The sequence below is a fragment of the Callorhinchus milii genome, unplaced genomic scaffold, assembly GCF_018977255.1.
Source record: "Callorhinchus milii isolate IMCB2004 unplaced genomic scaffold, IMCB_Cmil_1.0 Scaffold1072, whole genome shotgun sequence".
NCBI lineage: Eukaryota > Metazoa > Chordata > Chondrichthyes > Chimaeriformes > Callorhinchidae > Callorhinchus > Callorhinchus milii.
In genome coordinates, this window is record NW_024705813.1 from 9,387 (window position 1) to 20,491 (window position 11,105).

General features: G+C 44.0%; 1 long non-coding RNA gene across 2 annotated transcripts; it reads right to left on the reverse strand.

Annotated features, from left to right (window-relative positions):
- Positions 1 to 1,531: 1,531 nt before the first annotated feature.
- On the reverse strand, positions 1,532 to 7,750 carry LOC103172328. Of its 2 annotated transcripts, XR_006086213.1 has the most exons (4): positions 7,630 to 7,743; positions 7,440 to 7,521; positions 3,229 to 3,310; positions 1,532 to 1,849 (listed from the first exon to the last, which is right to left on the reverse strand). It is a non-coding gene; the product is annotated as an uncharacterized LOC103172328 (long non-coding RNA). The 2 variants fall into 2 exon arrangements; XR_006086214.1 differs by lacking the exon at positions 1,532 to 1,849 and having other exon boundaries at positions 3,147 to 3,310; positions 7,630 to 7,750.
- Positions 7,751 to 11,105: the final 3,355 nt, after the last annotated feature.

The window sequence follows — 11,105 nt, forward strand, 5'->3', positions numbered from 1 at the left end:
CACTCCAGCCTACACAGTTCCTCTTACAATATATATCTGTTATAGCCCGTCATGTATTAAGCGCTATGGGATACTGACCTTGCGAGAAGTGTGCTATATAAATGCAAATTGGTGTTGTATCTATTTCTATTCCCCAATCACTCGGCTTCCTACCCATCATCAGACTAACACCAATGTGCGAGTACCATCTGCAACTTCAACCTTCCCTTTCATGTATTTGAGTTAACTACCTAATTCCACTGTGTTCAGTGCTTCAATCTCCTGTTCGAGCTCATTGAACCCTCATTTATGTAACAGTCAGTAAAACGTTATCAATGTAAACAGGCAATGTTGCCTTTTATGGATATTTTCAGGTCATATAACTGGGTGTTGGACTCTAGACTTGGGACCAATAAGATCAGGCGAGCTACAATCAACTCTTTAAAAGTCAATAACATGAGAATCATCTTAACAAAATCATATCTAGTTGTGGGGAATGACAAAGAAAATGGAGGCAATTCAGTCGGGAAGATTACGATTGAGCATTAAGTCTGATTTCCCACATAGTGAAAGCTAGTGAGCAATATTCAGAAAGGTCCAGCTTCTCTTCACCATCTCCAGATCCACAATAGACTGAAACTCTGAGTTACAGGGATGAATTTTAAACAAAATGAGATATTCTGTGGATCTTCATCCATAACAAGGGACATCTCAGAGAAGTCAACAAAACAATATCAAGAACAACAGTATAGGCTCCTTCACGTGTTTGGCATCTTAGAGCACTTAAACTGTAGTGTAGTTGCTGTACTGAGTCTTACTTTTGTCAGCTGAGGGTCTAACACCACCCATCACCAAACCAAACAGTATCCAAATAAAGCTGAGATGTCCATGCACCCCACCTATACGTGGATACTACAGCGATCGATTGTAGATGGAATGACCAACCTCTCTATGGAGTGTCTATCCTTCTTAACTACTGCTGGAAAGTGCTCGGCACAGATTGGCAAGAGCCAAGGCTTGTGAGAGTCCAGAATGTGTTTTGGGTTAATAGCTGGAGTCTAACTCCACAAAGAGCAAGATGGAACGATTGAGGTAATGGCTGACAAAAGCGTCTGCCCAGCTCCTTCAGGCAGTGCAGAGGAAAACAAGCAGGATCATGGCTAGATTTAGAAGAACCGTTTACCAGCCAGGATTAAACAAGGTCAGCAAAAAGCCATAGTTGAGTCCTGTCGCTCAGTGGTTAGAGCACTCGCTTTGCAAGTGAGAGACCTGAGTTCAATTTCAGGCAGAGGGCGAAACCTTGGGTAAGTTTCCTTACTCCACACAGAGCCTAATAACAATCACTCCAAAACCCAAAACAATAATTAAATTGGTCATTTTCAATCTACGACTGTTTGTGGGACATTGCTGTGCGCAAGGATTATTATTATTATTACTATTAATATTATTCAGCCCGTCCAGTCTGGATGGTGCTAATATTCCACACGAGGGCCCAAAGTTGATCAACAATATTGCAGGTCAATCAAATTTATGAGTAGATGTAAAAGAATATTTGTCCCTTAAACGATGTCACGATGGTTAGTTAAACTAATTAAGCAAATTAAATTTAAATGATTCCACGATCACTGGCTCCGGGTTTCTTTAATATCAGTAAACTTTCACTAACTACAAAACAGCAAGTTGCATTTATCTTGCGCTGTTCACATGGAGTGACATCTCCCTGCGTTTAAAACCTGCAATAACTTTCCTGCTTTATTTCAGCCATAATCAGTGCAAATGAGAGACTCACCGTCTTGTCTCACCGCTGACTGAGCTCCGGTTCCTGCCTCTGGTTCCCGAGCCTCTCAGTGATGTGCTTCAGTGTTCTGGGCTATACAGGTAATAACACACCTGGTCAGAGTCCAGCAGCTAATGTCTGGCAGTAAATCACAGCCTCGCCCTGTTCCCCAGGAGATTTCCACAGAAAATAAATGCTTATCAGCTATAAAAGTTCCACTGTTTGAGATTAAGTCCCCAAAGCACCAATTTAAGATCGTTAACAAACGAGCATATAGGGAGGTTTGGTGATTTTTTTTTCCTGCACAGCTGGTTGTTTGGTTATAGAAAGCCCTGACGGGAGGGTTCTTTGAGGCAGAATCCATATTTGCTTTCAAAACATGTCTCGATATCGATCTGAAAGGAGTAACCTAACTAAAGAGGGATTTGCGAACAGAGCAGGAAAATGGGACGGAAAGGATTGTTATAAAAAGTGCTACCAATGTGACCATAAACCGAATAACCTTCTTCTGTGCTGTACATCTCTATGGTTGTTTGTTTGTGGGGGTGGTACAAAATGTTGGCTTCTGGGATTTTTCGAAAAACTAATCGGGAACGGTCCGAAAAAAATATATTGGGGACAATCGTTTTTTACGTTGTGTTAAATATTGTGGATTTTCTCTCTGATTTCCTCTTTTCCTTCTTTCTCACTTTCCCTCTTTCACACTTTCTCTTTGTCCTCTCTCAGTCATTTGCTCCCCCTTCTCGCTCTGTCTCACAGACACTCTTTCGCTCTCTCAATTCCTCTCTCTCCCTCTCTATCCCCCCTTCTCTCACACACGCCTATCCCTCCACTCACACTCTCTTTCCCCTCTCACAGTCTCTCTATCTCCACTCTCTCGATCACTCACTCGCCCCTTTCATTCACACTCTCTCCTCCCACAATGTCAGTCACTTTCTTTCACTCTGTGTCTCTGCTTTCTCCCTGTCTCTCTTTCTTTCTCTCACCACTTCAACTCTCTCTCACTCTCTCACCCCTTTCCGTCAATGACTTTCCCACTCACATTCTTACCCACACTCTCACTCTTAAAAAATTGCTCTCACCCTCTGCCATAAAGTCACTCGCTGCCACTCTCTCACTGCTCTGCTAACTCCCACTCTCTCTGCTTCTTTCTCTCAACCCATTCACTCTCCACCATTCGCTCTCTACGCCTCTCTTAACATACACACACTCTTTCCCACACTCTCAATCATTCACTCACAGTCTGCTGTCTCTCTCTCTCTTGCTTTCTCCCGGTCTCTGTTTCATTCACTCACCCACGCCCTTTCTATCACTCTCTCCCCCATTTTTGACAACCACTGTACCCTCCAACCCTCTGTCTCCCATTCATTTCTCGCGCAATTTATCTCTCCTCCTATCATTCCAAGTGCTAAAAACCTGAAGTAACTTTACTGCCTTATTTCAGTCACAATCAGAGCAAGTGAGAGACTCACCGTCTTCTCTCCACGTTGACTGAGCTCCGGTTCCTGCCTCTGGTTTCCGAGCCTCTAAGGGATGTGGATTCAGTGTTCTGGGCTGTACAGTAACAACAAACCCTGGTCAGAGTCCAACAGCTAATGTCTGGCAGTAAATCGTAACCTCGCCCTGTTCCCTTGGAGATTTCCACAGTAAAACCCAATGTTTACCTGATATAAAATTCCTTCTGGTCAGAGTTCAATCCATAAAGCATCAATTTCAGAGAGTTAGCAAACTGGCAAATGGGGGCGTTTGGAGAATTTGTTTTCCTGCACAGTTGGTTGTTCGGCTATGGAAAGCCCTGGTGGGAATGATGTTTGAGTCAGTTTCCAGATTGGTTTTCAAATCATCAATAGATACCGATCTAAATTGGGAGAACTATCTAAAACGCGATTTGGGAAAAGAGCAATGTAAATCGGACTGAAAGAATTGGCAAAAAAAAGCTACCACAGCCATCCTTCTTCTGTGCTGTACATCTCGATGTTTCTTTGTTCGTGGGTGTTGCTCAAAAGGTTGGATTCAGGGATTTTCTTAAAAAAAACTATTCAGTAAAGGAAGGAAAAAAATATATTGGATACGCCCGTTTTTTATTGTGATAAATGTTGTGAAATTTCTCTAATTTTCTCAGTTTCCTCTCACACACTCTCTCTGTCCTCTCTCAATCATTGGCTCGACCCTCTCGCTCCGTCTCATAGACACTCTTTCACTCTCTCAATTCCTCTCTCTCTCTTTCACTCTCTCTCTCTCTATCCCCTCTTCTCCCACGCACGCAATCCCTCCACGCACACTCCCTTCCCCGTCTCACAGTCTCTCTGTCTACGCTCTCTCGATAACTCACTCCTCCTTTTCTACCTGCTCTCTTTCACAAACACTCTCTCCTCCCACAATCTTAGTCAATTTCTTTCACTCTCTGTCTCCACTTTTTCCTTCTGTCTCCATGTCTCTGTTTCTTTCTCTCACCATCTCTCTCACTCTCACACCTTTATGTCAATCACTTCCACCTCACACACACTCTCTCACTCAATAGGTCTCTCTTCGTCTCTGCCATAGAGTCACTCACTGCCACTCTCTCATCGCTTTGCTTTTTCCCTCTCTTTCCCTCCCTGGCTCTGTTTCTTTCTCTCACCCCATCCTCTCTCTTCCACTCTCGCTGATACAGAGCAATAGTTGGGAATCTGTTTTCACATCCATCATCAGACTAACACCAGCGTGTCTTTGCCACCTCCCACTTCAAATTTACATTTTGATTCATTTTAACAACCCGCCCAATTCAGAGCATCCTCTGCGCTCTCTACCTAATCTCCTGATCCTGATCTTTGAACCCCATTTGTGTAACAGTCAGCGAAACGTTATCACTGCCAATGTGCAGTGTTGCCTTTTATGGATAATTTCAGTTAATGTAACTGTGGGTTGGGCTCCGGACTTGGGACCAGGAAGATAGTCCTTGAAAGTCAACAACTTGAGCACCATTTTGTCAAAAATCGTTTCCACTTGCGGAGAAAGAGAAAGAAAATGGCGGCATTCAGTCCGTTTGATTGTAGACTGAAACATAATTTAGTCTTATTTCCTCCAGAGTAAAGCAACTGAGAACCATTCAGCCTCTATAGCGTCTCCATATTCAGAGCAGACTGGTCTCTCGAATTGGAGGGATGTGTCTTAAACTATCGTTGGACAAGCTGCGCCCAACAAAAGAGACGTCTCAGAGGAGGAAATAAAAACAATAGCAACAACAACTGTATAGTGCCCTTCTCGTGGGTTGCAGCTTGGAGCATATCAGCAGCAGTGTGGTATCTGAGCTGAATTTTTTTGTCAGCCGAGTGTCTGTCCCACCGAAAACCGATCAACAAACCGAACATGATCCAAAACAAAGCTGAGATTTTCATACATCCCAAACTACATATGGAAACTCCAGAGTTAGGTGGTTGGAATGGAATGAGCACCCTCCGTCTGGACGGACCACTCTGCTCACTTAATTCGAGAGTATTAGGAGCAGGTTGGCAAGAGTCAAGGCTTGGGAGACCAGAATGTGTGTTGGCATAACTGCTGGAGTCCAACCAACCAAAACCGCAAGGTGGAAGGATTGAAGCAATGGCTGACAAAAGCGTCAGCACAGTTCCTTAAGGTAGTGCAGAAGAGAACAACCAGGATGATCACCAGGGTTAGAGTAACACCAGGGTTAAGTGACTGTAAGCCAGAGGCTGTCTCTTCGTCTCTGCCTTACAGTCATATAGAGGAATGAACTATGAACAAGGATGAAACAAGCTGAGGCTCTTGGATTCATAGATGCATAGAAATTACAGCTCAGATTCGGCCCGACCGCCTGGCTGTTGCTTAAATTCCACATTAGTATGTTAACAATAGTTCAGATCAATCAAGTTCCCCAATGGATTTCGGACACCATTGATTTCTTAAACGGTTCTACGATGATTAATTCAAATAACAGCAACAACTTGCATTTATATAGTAGCCTTCACGCCGGACAGTGTATCGGAGGATTTTGGAGTGGTGGAGGACACTGAGTATGAGGGAAGAAAGAGGTGACCGTAAGCACAGTCGAAGAGAGAGATCTTCTTTTTAATGGACCAAATGATATATTAATTGTTGCTCATTCAGTTACTCCTGGTTTCTTTAATTATAATAAATGTTGCACGAACAACAACAACTTGCATTTATATGGGTTGTTCTCTCTGTGCCCTTACAACCTTGTATAACAGTACGACTTTATTTCAGCGACAATCAGATCTAATAAGAGACTCACCGTCTTGTCTCCCCGCTGACTGAACTGCGGTTCCTGCCTTTGGTTTCCGAGCCTCTCAGTGAAGTGGCTTCAGTGTTCTGGGCTGTACAGGTAATAACACACCCTGGTCAGAGTCCAACAGCTAATGTCTGGCAGTAAATCATAGCCAAGCCCTGTTCCCTTGGAGATTTCCACAGAAACTCAAGTTTACCTGATATAAAAGTCCTTCTGGTCAGAGTTCAATCCCTAAAGCATCAATTTCAGAGAGTTAGCAAACTGGCAAATTGGGACGTTTGGAGAATTTGTTTTCCTGCACAGTTGGTTGTTGGGTTATGGAAAGCACTGGTGGGAATGATGTTTGAGGCAGATTCCAGATTGGTTTTCAGATCATCACTAGATACCGATCTAAATGGAGTCAACTATCTAAAAAGGGATTTGGGAAAAGAGCAATGTAAATGGGACTGAAAGGATTGGCATAAAAACAGCCACCACAGCCATCCTTCTTCTGTGCTGTACATCTCGATGTTTCTTTGTTCGTGGGTGCGGCACAAAAGGTTGGATTCCAGGATTTTTTAAAAAAACACTGATCAGTAAAGGAAGGAACAAAACATATTGGAGACGCCCGTTTGTTTATTGTGTTAAATGTTGTGAAATTTTTCTCTCATTTTCTCTTTTTCTTCTCACACAAACTCTCTCTGTCCTCTCTCAGTCATTGGCTCCCCCTCTCACTCTGTATTACCGACACTCTTTCGTTCTCTCAGTTCCTCTCTCTCTATCACACTATTCTCCCACACCAGCCCTCCCTCCACTCACACTCCCTTTCCCCTCTCACAGTCACTCCGTCTACGCTCTCTCGATAACTCCCTCCTCCTTTCCTCCTTCTGTTTCACAAACACTCTCTCCTCCCACAATCCTATTCACTTTCTTTCACTCTCTGTCTCCATATCTCTGTTTCTTTCTCACCAACTCTCTCCCTATGACCTCCTTTCTGTCAATCACTTTGCCCCTCACATTTCACTCACATTCTCACACACACTCTCTCACTCAATAGCTATCTCTTCGCCTCTGTCGTACAGTCACTCACTGCCAATCTCTCACCGCTTTGCTTATTCCCTCTTTCCCTCCCGGTCTCTGTTTCTTTCTCTCACCCCATCGTCTCTCTACCGCACTCTGTCTCCCCCTCTAACACACACACACTCTCCTTCTCACACTATCGATCACTCACTCACACTCTGATTTTTCTCCCCCCCCCTGTCTCTGTTTCTTTCACTCATCTACACTCTCTCTCTCTCATTCTCTCCCCTATTTCTGTCAACCATTCTTCCCTCCAACCTCTCCCTCTCAATTCTCACGCGCACTCTATTTCTTCTATCCTCTCATTCCAAGTGCTTAAAACCTAGTGTAACTTTACTGTTTTGTTTCAGCCACAATCAGAGCTAATGAGAGACTCACCGTCTTGTCTCCCCACTGACTGAGCTGCGGTTCCTGCCTCTGGTTCCCGAGCCTCTCAGTGATGTGGCTTCAGTGTTCTGAGCTGTACAGGTAATAACACACCTGGTCAGAGTCCAGCAGCTAATGTCTGGCAGTAAATCATAGCCTCGCCCTGTTCCCTAGGAGATTTCCACAGAAACTCAATCTTTACCTGCTATAAAAGTTCCACTGGTCGAGGTTCAGTTCTTAAAGCATCAATTTAAGATAGAGAGATAGCAAACTAGTAAATGAGGAGGTTTGGAGAATATGTTGTCCTACACATTTGGTTGTTGGGTTATGGAAAGCCCTGGCGGGAATGGTGTTTGAGGCAGAATCCATATTGGTTTTCAAAACATGTCTAGATATCGATCTAAATGGAGTGAACTATCTAAAAATGGATTTGGGAACAGAGCAGTGAAATGAGACTGAAAGGATAGTTATAAAAAGTGCCACCACATCCCCCATAAGCTGAATAATCTTTGTCTGTGCTGTACGTCACTATGGTTCTTTGTTTGTGGTTGTGGTACAAAAGTTTGGCTTCAGGGATTTTCGAAAAACTAAACGGGAAAGGAAGAAATAAACTTATTGGAGACGCCAATGTTTTTAATATTGTGTTAAATGTTGTGGATTTTCTGGCTCATTTTCACTCTTTCAACTCACACTCTCTCTGTATCACTCTCTCAATCAGTCTCTGCCCTCTCTCCCTTTGTTTCTCTCACACATTCCCTCCCTCTCTAGGTTACCTTCTCACACACCCTTTCTCACAAACAACATCACCGCTCTCACACTCTCTTTCCCCTCTCACACTCTCTCTATCTCCCTTTCTCTATCACTCACTCCCCTTCTTCACTCTCCTCCTTCGCAAACACTTTCTTCTCCCACACGCTCAATCATTCTCTTTCACTCTTTGTCTCTCCTTTCTCCCTCTCTGTCTCTGTTTCTTACTCTCGCCTCATCCGACACCACCACCTCCACTCACACCCGTCTTTCTCTTTCACTCCATCCACCATTTCTGTCAATCACTCTCGCCCTCTTTTCTCACTCACACTCTAACACTCTATTTCTATTCTATCAGTCTCTGTAACAATCAATCTGTCTCCCCCTCTGTCAAACACTTACTCATTGCCTCTCTCTCACCTCTTTGCTTTCTTCCACTCTCTAAACTTCTGTTTCATTCTCTCACACCACACTCACTCTATCTCTCTCTTTGCTCCATGTCCATCCACCCCTCTCCCTCCACTGTCTCTCTCATTTTTTACTCACACACTTACCCACACACACTCTTCTCTCATTCTCTCACAATCGTTCTCCCTCACTGCCCCTCTTCACCCCTCTCACACACACAACGTCTCACAATCTCACTCACTCAGTCACTCACTGCTTTCTCAATCTCTCTCTCCCTGAATCTGTTTCTTTCTCTCATGCCCATCCTCTCTCCAACACACTCTCCCCCATTTCTGTAAATCGGACTGCCTCTCATATCTAAGGCGCACTCCCGCGCTCTCGTCTAACCTCTCAATCTTTCTCAATTCATCTTGTTTCACTTCTGTTACACATTCTGTCAAGTGTTCTGTGATTATACGCTGCATGAGTTGCACTATATAAAGCATTTGTTGTTGTCTATGTTAATACAACAAGAAGATGAGTGACGAGTTCTGGTCATTATCCATTTTATAGAGTGTCACCAATAAAGCTCGTCTCCAGAAACTGTCAATCTACTACAGAGCAAGAGTAGGTGGGAATCTGTTTTCCCATCCATCATCAGACCAACACCAGTGTGAATTTGTCACTTCCCACTTTAAACTTACCTTTGATTCATTTTAACAACCCGCCCAATTTAGAGCCTCCAGTGCGCTCTCTATCTAATCTCCTGATCCTGATCTTTGAACCTCATTTGTGTAACAGTCAGTGAAACTTTATCAAGGCCAATATGAACTGTTGCCTTTTATGGCCAGTTTCAGATAATGTAGCTGTGGGTTGGGCTCTGGACTTGGGACCAGGAAGATAGTCCTTGAAAGTAAACAACATGAGCACCAATTTATCAAAAATAATTTCCACTTGTCGGGAAAGAGAAAGAAAATGGCGGCATTCAGTCCGTTAGATTGTAGACTGCAACATCATTTAGTCTTATTTCCTACAACGTAAAATAAAGTGAGAACCATTCAGAAATATGCCATCTTCTCCATAGAGTCACCATATTCGGAGCAGACTGATCTCTCGAGTTGGAGGGATAATTCGTAAACTATCGTTAGATAATCTAGGGAGATTCACCCAGTAAAAGAGACGTCTCAGAGGAGGCAACAAAACCAATAGCAGCAACAACAATGCAGTGCCCTTAACGTGTGTAACATCTCGGAGCACTTAAGGAGCAGTGCGGTTTCTTAGCTGAAATTTTTTGGCAGCCGAGTGTCTGTCGCTCATGAAAACCGGTCAGCAAACACCCAGAGTGTGTGTTGGGGTAACTGCTGGAGTCTAACAAGCCAAAACCGCAAGATGGAAGGATTGAGGCAAAGAATGACTAAGGAGTCAGCACGGAGCCTTAACGCAGTGCAGAGGAGAGCGACCAGGATGATCACCAGTGTTAGAGGAAATAAGTATGAACAAGGATTAGACTAACTGAGGCTCTTAGATTCATAGACGCACAGAAAGTGCAGAACTGTCAGGCTGTTGCTTATACTACACATCTCTATGTTAACAGTAGTTCAGATAAATCAAGTTCCCCCTATGGATTTTGGAGACCATTTATTCCTTAAACCATACCAAGGTGATCAGTTCAAATAACGACAGCAATTTGCATTGATATAAACATCATAAATATAATCTTACAGAGCTGGGGGTCAAACCAGACGCCAAGATTGTGCACAGGTTCACTGAGTCTGACGGAGAGCCCATGGAGGTTGAGGAGCTCAGATCCGCAGGAGTGAATACGTTGAGAGTCAAAGGGTATGGCTTCCATCTTGTCCATATTCAGCTGCATGAAGTTTGCTCTCATCCAGGCCCCGATGTCTGCCAGTCAAGATGATGGAACATTCGTGGACCTGCAGTCGATACTGGAGGAGACAAAGTAGATTTGTGTACCATCAGCATATATGTGGACGTTTACTCCATATCTGCGGATGAGATAGCCCAGAGGGAGCATATAGTTGAGGAAAAGAAGAGGGCCAAGAATGTAGACCTGGGGTACCCACAGGTTACCAGGCGGGGGCAGGAGGAGAAAACATTTGCCGAGATGAAGTTGGGGCTCTTTGTTAAGTAGGGTTCAAACCATGTGAGTACTGTCCCACTGAGGTGGATGAGGAGGAGGAGGTGGTGGAGGAAGATTACGTGGTCATCCTTGTCGAACACGGTAAAGAGATCCAGGAGGACGAGGAGGCAGAGGGAGTCCTGATCACAGATAGAGAGAACATTGTTTGTGACTTTGACAAGCGATGTCTCTGTGCTGTGGGCAGTCAGGACGAAAACCAGACTGCAGGGGCTCGAGGAGCAAGTGGAGGGAGAGATATGACCAAAGTTGACCTGCAACAATGCGTTTGACAAGGAGGGCAGATTGGAAATACTAGGATAGAAATGGGATAGTTGTATTAGAGGTTAGAGAGATTGAGGGGTGGTTTGAGGAGGGGGTTGATAAAATCAAAGTGCTATATCAAG